This window comes from Gopherus evgoodei, chromosome 14 (assembly GCF_007399415.2).
Source record: "Gopherus evgoodei ecotype Sinaloan lineage chromosome 14, rGopEvg1_v1.p, whole genome shotgun sequence".
Classification (NCBI taxonomy): Eukaryota; Metazoa; Chordata; order Testudines; family Testudinidae; genus Gopherus; species Gopherus evgoodei.
The window spans coordinates 12,585,844-12,598,495 of record NC_044335.1 but is presented as its reverse complement, the minus strand read 5'-3'; the positions used below and the strand labels follow the sequence as shown (position 1 = coordinate 12,598,495).

General features: G+C 39.0%; 1 long non-coding RNA gene across 1 annotated transcript in view; it reads right to left on the bottom strand.

The window, feature by feature from the left end:
* Nucleotides 1–10,979, bottom strand: part of LOC115635048 — an 84,605-nt gene extending 73,626 nt beyond the window's left edge. Inside the window, exon 1 of the long non-coding RNA XR_003996504.1 lies at nt 10,867–10,979. This is a non-coding gene — a long non-coding RNA (uncharacterized LOC115635048). The remainder of the gene's footprint in view (nt 1–10,866) is intronic.
* Between the last annotated feature and the right edge of the window lie 1,673 nt (nt 10,980–12,652).

The window sequence follows — 12,652 nt, the reverse complement described above, 5'->3', positions numbered from 1 at the left end:
TCTTACCCAATTCATACGTCCTTTCATGAACACACTTACGTAAGCAAACTATTACTTCATCTAATCTCAAATCTCTTATGTAGAACAGATGCAACAGATACAGTAGCTTTCAAACTGACAACAAAAGGCATCACAAGATTATTTTAGTAGTTTGAATAGGTAAATTAACATGAGTACTTCATTGCTACAAACTGTACTAAAACAGACATGTCTATATCTATATCATCTATATCTATATAAACTGTTTTAAAAATCCTTTCCAGGTCACCTTTAAAACAAGTTACTTTAAAATACATCTTTCACGCTCATTTTGTTGAAGTCCGATACGGTAGTGGAGCCATGCAGTCTTGAATCTACCAACTTAAGGAGTTCATTAGTCCTACACTGTGCAAATGAACTTGTTGAAGTCATCTCATTTATTGATAGGCATCAGCAATGAATTTTAGAAACTGCCATTCAATGAATGTGGTTTGTATTGCCTCTTATATGAATGGCCAGACTTCTACTGTTGTGTAAGTCACTTATTTACAGCCCAAAACTCATTTTTTGCATAGGAAAATCTCATTTGTGAATGGCCTTTTTACATGAGAGGTAAATCATTTAAAGTTAAACCAACTTCTTTGAAAATGAGATTAAAATAAATTCAGCTGCAGAATACATGCTGCAGTATAAATTTGATGGCACGAGGTAATCAGGAATAGTTAATCTATTGAAAAATTGTCTTGGTCAAAATGTGGGGGAAAAGAAAAAGATTTCACATAAAGAAAGAGGAGCAGCTGGTTAGAATTAGGGTTTGGCAATTTAGTTTGGATATAAAATAAGAACTGACACAAACCTTTGGGTACACTTGAAAAGAACCTTAAGCGAATCTTTAAAGAGGGCAAGAGAAGGAAAGGCTTGGATAACTTTTCTTATCACATTATTTTTTATGCCTCTATGCTTCTTTGTTCCCTGTGACAAAAATCCCATGAGAAATCTGTTCTCACAGCATTTCCAGACTGAGCAGAAGCAGGGAGCACAAACTTGTTTTAGCAAAGCGTTCTACCTGGTTTTTGCATATTCTACAACTGTAAAATTGTTTGTATTTGGTGAAACATTTGGTAAAACTTTGGAATCTTATCCAAACCAAATCTCTGAAGCTGTAGAAGAGTGCGTTTGCCGGCCTGGCTAACACGCTTAGGGGAGACAATGTCCCTACATCAGCAGAAAAACTCCTTTTGTCAGCGTATGCTGCATCTACACTATGGACTATGATGACATAGCTATGTCAGCACAGGCTGTGTAGTGCAGATGTAGCCTAAGAAAATCAGATTTTCAGTAAATGAGGAATTTTGGTAATTTCACAAACAATGTTGCTAAAATGCTTTAAAATAGTGTTTGAAAAACTTTGGAAAAGGGTCCATTTCAAACATTGCAAAATGGAAACAACTTCGGAATTTTGGGAAAAAAAAATATTGAAATTATTTCCCTATTTTTCAACTAACTTTACTCATGAGTTGTGTGGTCATCCCAGTTATAGCAATAAATATCTTCTGCAGCAGTTCCACATTATCATACAGGCTCTCTCACTTAGTATAGTTCATGTTATGTAAAGTCCTGATCCACAATCCACTCAAGCCATTGACTTCAGTGGGCATTAGATTATTAGATCCTTAAAGAATGAAACCTTACATCAAGTATTTTCCTCACTATATTTCCCTGTTCACTGAGGTAGGAATGGTCCAGTGACTGGAGCCTAGGCCTGGTTTGGGGGACCTGGGTGCGTGTCCCTGCTCCACCACAGAGTTTCTATGTTACGTTGGGCATGTCACTTTGGTCCCCATCAATAAAATGGAGGTAATAGCACTGCTGTATTCCACGGGGGTGTTGTGATGATAAATACATCAAAGATTGTGAGGAAATCAAATCCAATGGCAACAGGAGCATTATTAGTACCTTAGCTAGATTTGTTTAATTTTTATTTTACAGAAATTTAGTTTTAGTGAGAGTAAAATAGGGCCTGATTCTGATCTCACGCGTTTTTCCAGGGTAACTGAGATCTGGTTCTTAATTACACCAATGTAATTCTGGAGAAACTCTATTGACTATAATAGTCACCAGTTTAAGGAGACAAGCATCTGGAAAAAATCATTTTTTTAAAATGAGCACCAATTGACCTACCATTTTTGAATGTTACAACATCTCTGTGATACACATATTGCCTACAAGCTGGCATTAGCAGTTCTAATTTTTAGCTGGCTTAATGTAAACTTTTAGATGCCGATGAGGAACACCTTTGATAAACCCTGCGAAACACTCATTACACAATCTCCCAGTGTAAAGTTACTGGTTCCCATCCTTGCACTCATAATATTACATCTGCATATTTTATTCCATACACAAAAGGTCAAAAGCTTACCAGCAGGCTGCCTAGCTGCCCAGGCACATAATGCATTGGAAAAACAGAACTCAAAGGAGCTGCTTGCTGTAATTTCCTGTAATTTAAGACTATTTTTAAAACTTTTGCTGCCAAACCCCCATCTGACTGTCACACTCTCACTGAATTTTTGCCATCAAAACACAGTAATTTATTAGAGCTCAAATCCAACTGGTTATTTAAGTGTCTCAGCTTTAAATACTACTCAGCCACTTTAGCTGCACTACATCTTTAGGGATCTCTATAATTAAAGTTTCTTAAGACAGTAAAGTGAGCAGACTATTTGTGTGCAGCTCCATTTTAATTCTTTTAACACCTCTCTGAGTTTAGAGTGCAAAATTACAGGGAGGGCCACATTTTTGAAAGTGTCCTGCAATGGGTGACCCGCAAAATTGAGTGCACATCTGCTGACACTAGTGTCTCACATTTGTATGCAAATCAGGTAAGTATGTGCTTCATTAATATTTACACACATAATTAAACTATTTGTGTGATCGGACCGTGGCTTGTTTGTGTAAAGGTGGGTGTCTGTGAGCTCAGCAAGTGCGTATCTCTGTGTGCACACATGCGTTTGAGAGGGGTGTTTTGGGAACTCCTGGAGCTGAGAGTTCCATGGGAATTGGGGAGAAGGGAAGGAAGGGGGATTGGAGCTGTTAGGTCAAATAATGGGACCCTGAATATCCTGTGGCAGTTGCTGAGGGGGTTGGGAGCCATCAAATTGAATTTTGGGGCCAGAAAGTTCTGTTAAAGTTGTGGGGTGTGTTTGGGCAACTGGAACATTGAGACCCAAAAGTTTTGTGGGGCACGCACATGCATGCTGGGGAGTTGAGAGGGGGAATGTTAGAGACAAAAATCTTCATGGCTATTGGGTGATAGATAGTCCTTTTGGCTCCTGCACCAAAAATCCTGATGTTTTCTCCCAATTTGATCCAGCCCAATGGGGCTTCATGGCAGGCAGGAAGCCCACAAGAAGAAGTGAGGGATGAACAAAGTTGGGTGAGTGCCTGTCAGCACGTATTATATCTCAATACTCACCAAAAGGCTGCCCTGACTGGTGGGGGCAGGCCAAGTCCCTGCTCTGCCCCCAGCAGTCGGACCTACTTCCCTGTCAACAGAGGAATTTTCTTCTCGCCTCACTGACATCTGCCATCCCTGGGCAGCTGTCACAAGCTTGTAAACTTGAGTTTTAATGAGCTTTTACTTGTGACATTTTTCTTTGTGCTGCTTGTGGTTGGTGATTGCCTTGAAAACAATGAAGTTTTAGAGGCTGCTGCCATCCACTAGCCAGCAGGATAGGCCAAAGAGTCACAACTAACCCAGATCCTGCTAAAAGAGGCCCCTTCAAGCCAGTTTGGAAATGTGGGCTCACTGCACAAGGGCTTATTTCTGCAAACACGGCAATCGTTTGCTGGTCCTGAAACTTGCACTACAACTTTCCTCTCGTAACGAAAAAAGGGCTGAACAATTCAAAAACGTTTATGGGTATACATCAAATGTAGCTCCTACACAGGTTGGCTCATTCTATATATTAACTATTGTGCTGTTTGGCTCAATATTATCTGAACCTGAATAAGATCAGGGAGCAGGTATTTGGTGCAGGAAGTGTTATTATTGAACCAGTGTTAAAAAGAGGATTATAGTCTGAATGACACATGCTCTCCTCCACACACTCCCATGGAGGTCAGTGAAAAATTTATTGGATTTTTATATTAGAAACAAAAAAGAAAAAAAAATCACCATATAGACAACTCATTGTACAATGCTAGAATATAGAGAGGCTAGTGTCTCAATTTTTCAGTGGGTGTAATAGTATCTACTTTCCTCAGAGGAATACTGTGAGAATTCAATTAGCGAGTGTTTGCATGGCACTTTTAAAGACATGAACCACTGTGAACTGGATCCTGCAGTCTTTACTCACAGGAGTACTCCCACTGAAGTCTCATTGGAGTCAATGGGACTCCTGGCTGCAGGCTAACCCCCATCTAAGAGCAAAGATTTATTACTGTACTATAATGCCTACACCAGCATCTACTTAAAGGAAAAACAGTCTTCCTTCTCATCACACTTTCTTGGAATCTGATCAGAAAGACAGAGGAAGAGAAAAATATAGGAGGATTAAGAAAAAAGCCAAATAGCTTCCAGAAAAATAGCTCTCTCAAAGCCTTTGTGTAATTGTTGTAAGAGAGGAGCATGCCTGGACATGCCAACAATCCCCAGAATGCATCAGAGAGGAACAAGCCTTTGTTTAATGCAGTGCCAGGTAACCCTAGCACCTCTTAATTTTGGCAATCTCTGGTAACCATAGAAAACCATTATGTAGGACACGTAGTCTGAAAAATGCACTGTCCGTTTCTTCAGATATAAAGTCTGTTAATAAAACAAGGTCATATTTGCCTTAGGAACACACTTCCTCGCAAAAGTGTGGGCAAGCTGTTTTTGCTCCTTTTTGTTGGTTTGCTACAGTATAGACACTATCTTCTTGGAAACAACTCATTTTACTTCCTATTGTTTTGGGTGTCCCGGTGTAGACGAGTCTCTTGTTAAATAGCTGGTTGCCTAAAAGCGGAAGCATTTTGTGATGTAAACATTTTTAGAATGTAAATTATTGTTTGTGTGCGAAGCAAAGACATGATTTCCGTGGGTCAGTCAGTTCATGCCATTTTAACTCTTGCTTAGTGAATGCACTGTTTAGATTAAGAGGGCTTTTTCGTTCTTCACTCAATTAAACTTAATGTCTCTGAGAACTGGAATTGACAAGTAATGGTGTTATGCTGTTAGCTTTAGCTGCACTCATAAATGTATCCACAAAGCTTGTGGATTGTAATCCTACTTATTAAGAAGCACCGGACGTGATGTTTTGTAACACTCCAAAGTAGCATGAGATTATATTATCCTGTTGTTTTCTCTATGGGGTAGACATAAAGCAGCAAGCAACAGCTGTGGCTTTCTCTAGAAAGCTTGCATTAAAAGGAGCAAAATATGGCAATAATCAATACACTATACAAAAATTTGTGTCTTAAACAGTAATAAAGGAACTGGCTCAATTATTTTTCTTACAAAAACACTGAGAAGGGGAAAAAGGTGCATCACCAAAGCACTGGTACTATAGTAAAGTATTATACCTCCAAAGGCACTGGAGGGTGATGGACAAGTGTAGTCAAATACCTTAATGAATGCAGTGTTCTGCCCAAAGTGCCCACTCACTTTCTAGTTAGAGACACCTCTGAAAATCCCAAGGAGCCACATACACACAGGAAGCCACCAATGGGCTGAGGGAGAACATGCCACATCCCCTCCCCTTCCTGGATACATTTGGTAGTTGCACATACCCTATTGCCTCTGTCATACAGCAGAAGGGGGAACATGGCCTCATGGGATTACAGTGAACAGATGTCCCAATTTTATAGGGATGGTCCCAATATTTGGAGATTTTTTTTCTTATATAGGCACCTATTACCCCCCAACCCTGTCCCAATTTTTCACACTTGCTGTCTGGTCACCCGACATGGGATTAAACAATTTCATTATCCAAATTACATGTATTTTTCAAATTAATTCCTTCTTCAAAAATCCCAGATGCATTTGATTGGCAGGGTATGTTACAGTCTTGCTACTGTCAGATACTTGTAAGTTACTCTTAAAAAAAAGATTTATTAAGCATTAAAGATACATTTCCCTTAAATCCTTTAATTACTTTATAAACAAAAAGTTCCCAGTCCAGTCTCTAACTACTGAAGAGTGGCATCTGGCTAGTTAAAGCTGTAGGAAACTATGTATCATTTCAACCTGTACTGATTCTTTCCTGATAACTAGATGGACTTCTAGTATTTTCATAAAAGCATGAATTTTGAAAAAAATATTATCTATGGTTAATGTGTTTAATGATTTCAGGGAATGTACAGTTTCTCAGTCATGGGATCCAAAAAGGGGTCTTTCAGTATTAGAAATCAACGTTCTAGGCTGCTACACTGGTGTAAAACCATTGCTTTGGTACTGATTTATACTGGCATTACTGACATCAATCTGGCCCATAGCCGTTAACCACATTAAGGTTAAGGGCCAGATATTTAAAGGTACTTACACGCCCAAAATGCAGATAGATGCTTTGAAAATGCCACTAGGCCCCTAACTCCTATTGACTTCCCAATTAAATCAATGAGAGATAGGCACATAGGTGCTTTGAAATTCTCATTAGGTGCCTATCTAGATAATAAGTCATACCTCAGTGCAGGGGGCTGGACGAGATTGCCTACCGTGGTCCCTTCCAGTCCTACATTTTATGATTATATCTACATCTTAAAGTACCTGGAGTACCTTTAAAAATCTGTTACTCAATGTATAGGAAATTAAATGGTCTCTGCCTCTTCTCCATACATTCAGGAGCCTAAATATCAACTTAGATACCTCACTTTAGGCTTCTAGTTTTGAAAATGTTGTCTAACACTAACTGTACATTTAACAGTAGCTACTGCTAGGATGAGATTGGGAATTTGGTGCATTTGCACCTGTCTGTTGTCCTGGTTCTCCAGTAACTTCCTTGATTCACACCCCATAGAATCTCATGCTGCTGCAGCATCTACGTGGTACAGCAAGAAGCTGATTGAACAGGTGTTAATGCAACAGGGACATTGGGAGTGCCCCGACTATGATATATTCAGTCCCCAATGTTCCAGGTAGAGTTCTTGTCCCTGAGCTGTTCTCTCTATTACATTGCAGACCCACCACTGGGCACGCTCCAGAAAGATGAACCAAGTGGTCTCCAAGAAAGCTGCACCTTCTCAATGAATGACATTTTGCACTTATCTTACTCATGCTATTTATCGAATTCATTGTGGATTCAAAGCAACCGACTTACACATAAGGATTTAACAAAAAGTGGTATTTTTGTTTATCAGTAACTTGTCTAAAAAAAAAAATCACAATTGCTTTTTTGTTTTGGATCAAGAACATTTCCTTGTCACATGCCAACAGAAGCAGCACAATTGGATTAATAAATTAAAATGAAAGTTTCTCCCTTTAGATGTAAAGGAGGAACTTGCCTGATTTAAGGCCAAGAATAGAAGTTCACTGTCAAGTATGTATTGATAAATAGAATTATTGCATAACTCTTTTTGATGGGCACTGCATCCTCAGGGTATAATTATAGCAATTATCTGGATGGATCTTCTCATCAATAACCTTTGACTCATCTCCTACAAACTGTCATCCTTCATCACCACATCGTGAAAGCAATGCTTTGTTTCTACTCACTCATCTGCTTCTGAGAAGGAAAGTAGTATTAGGACAGCCTGCCTGCCTGTATATATGACCTCCTGTAGTTAGCTTACATCTGCCAGACGGTATGGCAAGGCACCGAACAAACAGCAGTTTACTGCTGTACTGTTCTTCTGACAAGCTTGGGATGGCAGGCATCTTTACACTCAATCTAGTACCGAGTGAAAAGCGCTGCATGTCTTTTAGATCTCAAGACAACATTAGCAAAACCCCTTTATGAATATAAAGCACAGATATATGGCCCGATTTTCAAAGATGCTGAATACCTGCAGCTTCCACTGACTCTTATGGGATTTGTGGGTGCTCAGCACTTCTGAAAAAATCAGTGTATAACTGGAGTAAGCTCATTGAAAGAAGTGGATTTACTCTGAATTTGCACCAACGCAAGCTGGGACTATAACTCGGCTCATAGGACCCAATCATGCAATTCTGGATAAGGCACAACACCCACTGGTTTTCTGTGGAAGTTTTATTGGAGTAACGCTTACAGGATTTGGCCCATTTAAACTAAGTATTGTACAGACTGCTATGACCAATGATGCTAACATATCAATTGAAAGACAGAGCACTCAAGTAATATGGCAAGCAATAACTACTGTAAATATATAATATTTTATAACTTTAGTTCCACAGTGAAAAGTTGCTGATGAGTTGTTACAACAAAACAAAATCACTTCTGCCAGAAAGGGAGAACATTTTTGCTCTCTAAATACACAATTTTCTCAGATAAAGGATGGCAGTTAGAAGGGTTAATTATAATCGCCATTTAACTGCTACCTACCATTTGATTAGTTGGTATTAATAAAGGCAAGGCTCTTCCTTATCAAAGCATGCAGCTCTGTCACTCTCTCTTTGCATTCTTACCCTTACCAGCCAGTGTTGCTATGTGAACAGGGCTGGGGTAAGACTAATTATGGATGGAATCTGGAAAAAAACAAAAAGCTAAAAATAGAAAAATAATTTAGATGTAATGAAAACAGTCAACTGACAAAAGAATAAATGAAATTAAATTCTGTTAACTGTCAAATGTTAGTTAAGATTGAAAACAGATTGAACCCAAACTGCTAGAAAATACTTTGCTATTTTATAATGGTCACACATCCGTAACGCTAGAGTCCAACTGTTTCAGTGATTAACCTCAAACAATAGTGGGCTGTTAAAAACAAAACAAAACAGCAGGGAATGATATTTGTTTGAAAGCGTACTTTATTAATGCAAAGTGCTGTCAAACACAGAAAACTAGATGTTAACCTGAGCAAGTGGAGGATCCTGTTGGAGCTCTATACGGATAACAATAGTCATTTAAATGCTATCCATCTGGGAGCCTGCCACTAACCAAATAGAAGCAGCTTATATTCAGGGCGATGGTCAGCAGAATGGTTCTCTAAACACAGGTATCTAAGTAAATGTCACCTTCTTAACTCTACCTACCTTAGAAAGCTCTTATGATTGATTAGAATCTGTATCTTATTTACGAACTTTTCTAAACTACTAAGATATTAACCTATCTTCACATTTTCTTTATCAGACATTATAATAAAGCAATCGGAGCCATGTTCTCTCTCAAACACTATTGTAATGCCTTTATATCATTTTAAGGGTTGACCTTTAGTTATAAATGTTATTTCAATTTTAATGGGTGGCCCTGAAAGCAGCTAATAGCATTGGCGTAATGCTTGCTAGGCCTTGTATGTTTCCATACACAATTCTGATAATGGAACTCAATCATGCTGGCCTGCAACACTTATGGGTTTCTATTTCTAATCTCATGGGGTGATCATCTGGCAATACACACCAGGGCTGCCCAGAGGATTCAGGGGGCCTGAGGCAAAGCAAGTTCAAGGGCCTCTTCCATAAAAAAGTTGCAATACTATAGAATACTGTGGGGCCTGGGGCAAATTGCCTAAATTGTGTGTATCGATTAAGGGGCAATGTGCTTTAGTGGACTGAGCACAGGATTGCTAGCCAGGTAATTCTGAATTTTGATTTTAATTTTAATCCCATCACAGCCACTCATTTTTGTGACTTGGCCCAGTCAGCCTTGTGAGCCAAATTCATCCCTTCATCTGAAGGGAAAGGAATTAAACCAGAGATTACTTTGATCTTCTCATCTTCCCCATCTGTACAATGCAGATAACACATAGGTTCTGCACAATATTATCATTAAAATTACTCCAGTCATTACTGTTTTAACTGCTATATTAGCAGTAATTTGGGTCTCAGTTTTAGTTGCCAGATGCTTGGTTTTGTTTATTGTGCTACAGGGAGGCCATGTGACCTAGTGGATAGAACAATGGACTGAAAAAATCAGAACATCTAGATTCTATTCCCAGCCAGTTCACTCTGTGCCTCAGTTTCCTCATCTATAAAACTGTGATAACGACACTTACACCCTTTGTAATGCACTTTGAGATCTACAGAGAAAAATGCAAGCATTAGGTATTATTGGTATTAAAGCAAACAATTGTCTTTCCCTCTTTCATTTTAAGATGAAAAAAATCAAGCTAGTCTTCATTTTAGCAATCTCCTTTCCTTCTCTTTCTGTACAGACATTTTTCAAAGGACAAAAACCTTCTGTGGGACTCTCAGATAATCTTACCTATCCATGTGGGGGAAAAGGGAAATGAGGCTATTTCAGGGTAGGATTTTGGGAGTTGTCCCACCACTGCTCTAGTATGGCAGCAACTCCACTTGTGCAAGCAACAATGGGAGCACTAATGTAGAGAAGCTGCTAGCATTTTTATATCCATGACAGATAGATCTGCTGTAGTAATCCTGGGGATATCAATGTAGCTATGGCCTCTGGTTCTTTTCCATGCTTGTTCGTCTACAAAAAGAGACAAATGTACAAAAAGGGGACTAGGCACTGAAGAGCAAAAAGATAAGGAAATGCAGCTTTGGTTCGTCATGTTTGCACTTTAGTTGTCAGAAAGCTACAGGCACAACACACAGCATCACTCTTAGCTAGCCAGAGAAATCACAGCAAAGTTTTGCAATGAACCTGTCTGGCTCAGCCAGACTCTCACTAAGTAGAGAGCAAAAAATTAGAGACAGGAAAGATGTAAGAGGTATAAAATAGGGAAGGAAAGTGACACATGGGGAGGAGGGGAGCAGTAGGAACCTTAGATTCACATCTCAGGAGTTGCTCAGGGCACAGCCATGGAGATAAATATCACCTGATTCCCTCTCCTCATCTAGTCTGGTCAGGACATCTTTTAGGATCAGGAAAAAGAAGGGCTGGCGGTAAAACCCTGCATCCCCACCTGTGGCAACACTGCTCCATTCTCATGCTGTGTGCAGAGCAGTTTGCCAAGTACTCCACAGAAAATAAATACCTAAAAGAGGTGGCAACTTTGTCCCATCCAAAACTCTCAAGTCAAAACAAGCAGCCAATGGTTGATATGTGTACACTTCACCTCACCATAAGGTCTGTTGCTATAACAAAACTAATTCTTCGCTTGTAGCTTTGAATCCCTAATTAACAGTCTTCTTAGTTCCAATAAAATTAGTTTACATCATTTCTTTGGCATTGTTCTGTACTTTCAACCACAGTTTTATGTAACATGTTAAAATGATCCACCTGCCACCTTTCACCTGCTATGGACAATTTAAGACTTTGTCACTGGCCAAAGGTTCAACTCAGCACTACCTACATTTCAGGGGTATTCTGAAGATTAGTTAATGCTCGTTCAGTGCTTTGAAGAGATAGAACAATATATAAATGCTAAATATTATCTGCTTTCCTTGCTGGAAGAAATGCTTATGAAAAACAGGTTCATAGATATAATAAAATACAGTTACAGTTTTAGTAATTTCAGTATTTAAATATGTCATGTCCCTATCCAGTCCTGGGTTCCTTTTTTTAGAAAGTCAATTATGCTTAATTGTGTGATAGTTTTTTAATGCTGACAAACATCTACTAGGGAACAAGACAAAGCTACTTCTTCATTACTTAATAAATTATTAAATGCAAGATTTGAAGTAATATAAATCTTAGATTAAATAAAACCTTAGAGCAATATCATTCTATGCATGGAAATCCCATGGAGGCCAACAGAAGGTGTGTATAAAACAACAGTTTACGGCTGATTCCAAAGGGGAAAAATTATATATTATATATAGGAGCTAACTTCACATATACAGCTCAGGGACAATGAACATGAATAAACATTTTTGTTCTAGGCAAAACAATTTTTAAAGGGGTGCTTTAACCACTGAATGTCTGCATTACTCTAATTTTACATCAGTGTAACTGCACTGAAGTCAACTAGGATTCTATAGTTGGGAATTAGGCTCTCAGTATTTTCACACTGTTGAGTTATTAAACCTTAGTAAATATAGGACTATAAGAACTGATGCACTGAATTAAATGGGTTCCATCTAGTTGGGTATCTCGTCAACTGCCACACGCTTCAAAGGAATGTGTAAGAAACTACATAATGGACAATTATGGAATAACCTGCTCATTTACGGAGTTTTTTCCTACCCCCAGGCAGTTAGCTTATGCCCTGAAGCATGGGGGGGGGAGGGTAATATCCCTTATACATTATTTTTTATTACCTCATTACCCATATCATTCTTTTTTTTAATTCTAGTAAACTCTTTGTCAGTGATACTGGAGTAATGAGCTCCACAGGCTAACTATCTCATGACCCACTGCTTTCTTTTGGCAAATACTTTTTACATAAATTCTTAGTGCTGTGGCATGTGGACACATAAGGGAAAGGAAAGTTTCCCCCCCTTGCATACCCAGCCATGCAGATATCCAGCACAGTGGAAGTGGCTGTGCTCTCCTTTGTTCAAGGGCAGCTCCAGCTTCCACGTTATTACAAGCTGTTCAGTGGGAGCATACATGAGCTGTGCACTCCACATCCTTTCCAAGGGTGGTGCAGTGACCACACTTTCTACACACACCTGGAATGACTGTGCCCACTCAAGGCAAAATGCCACAAAGAACTCCTG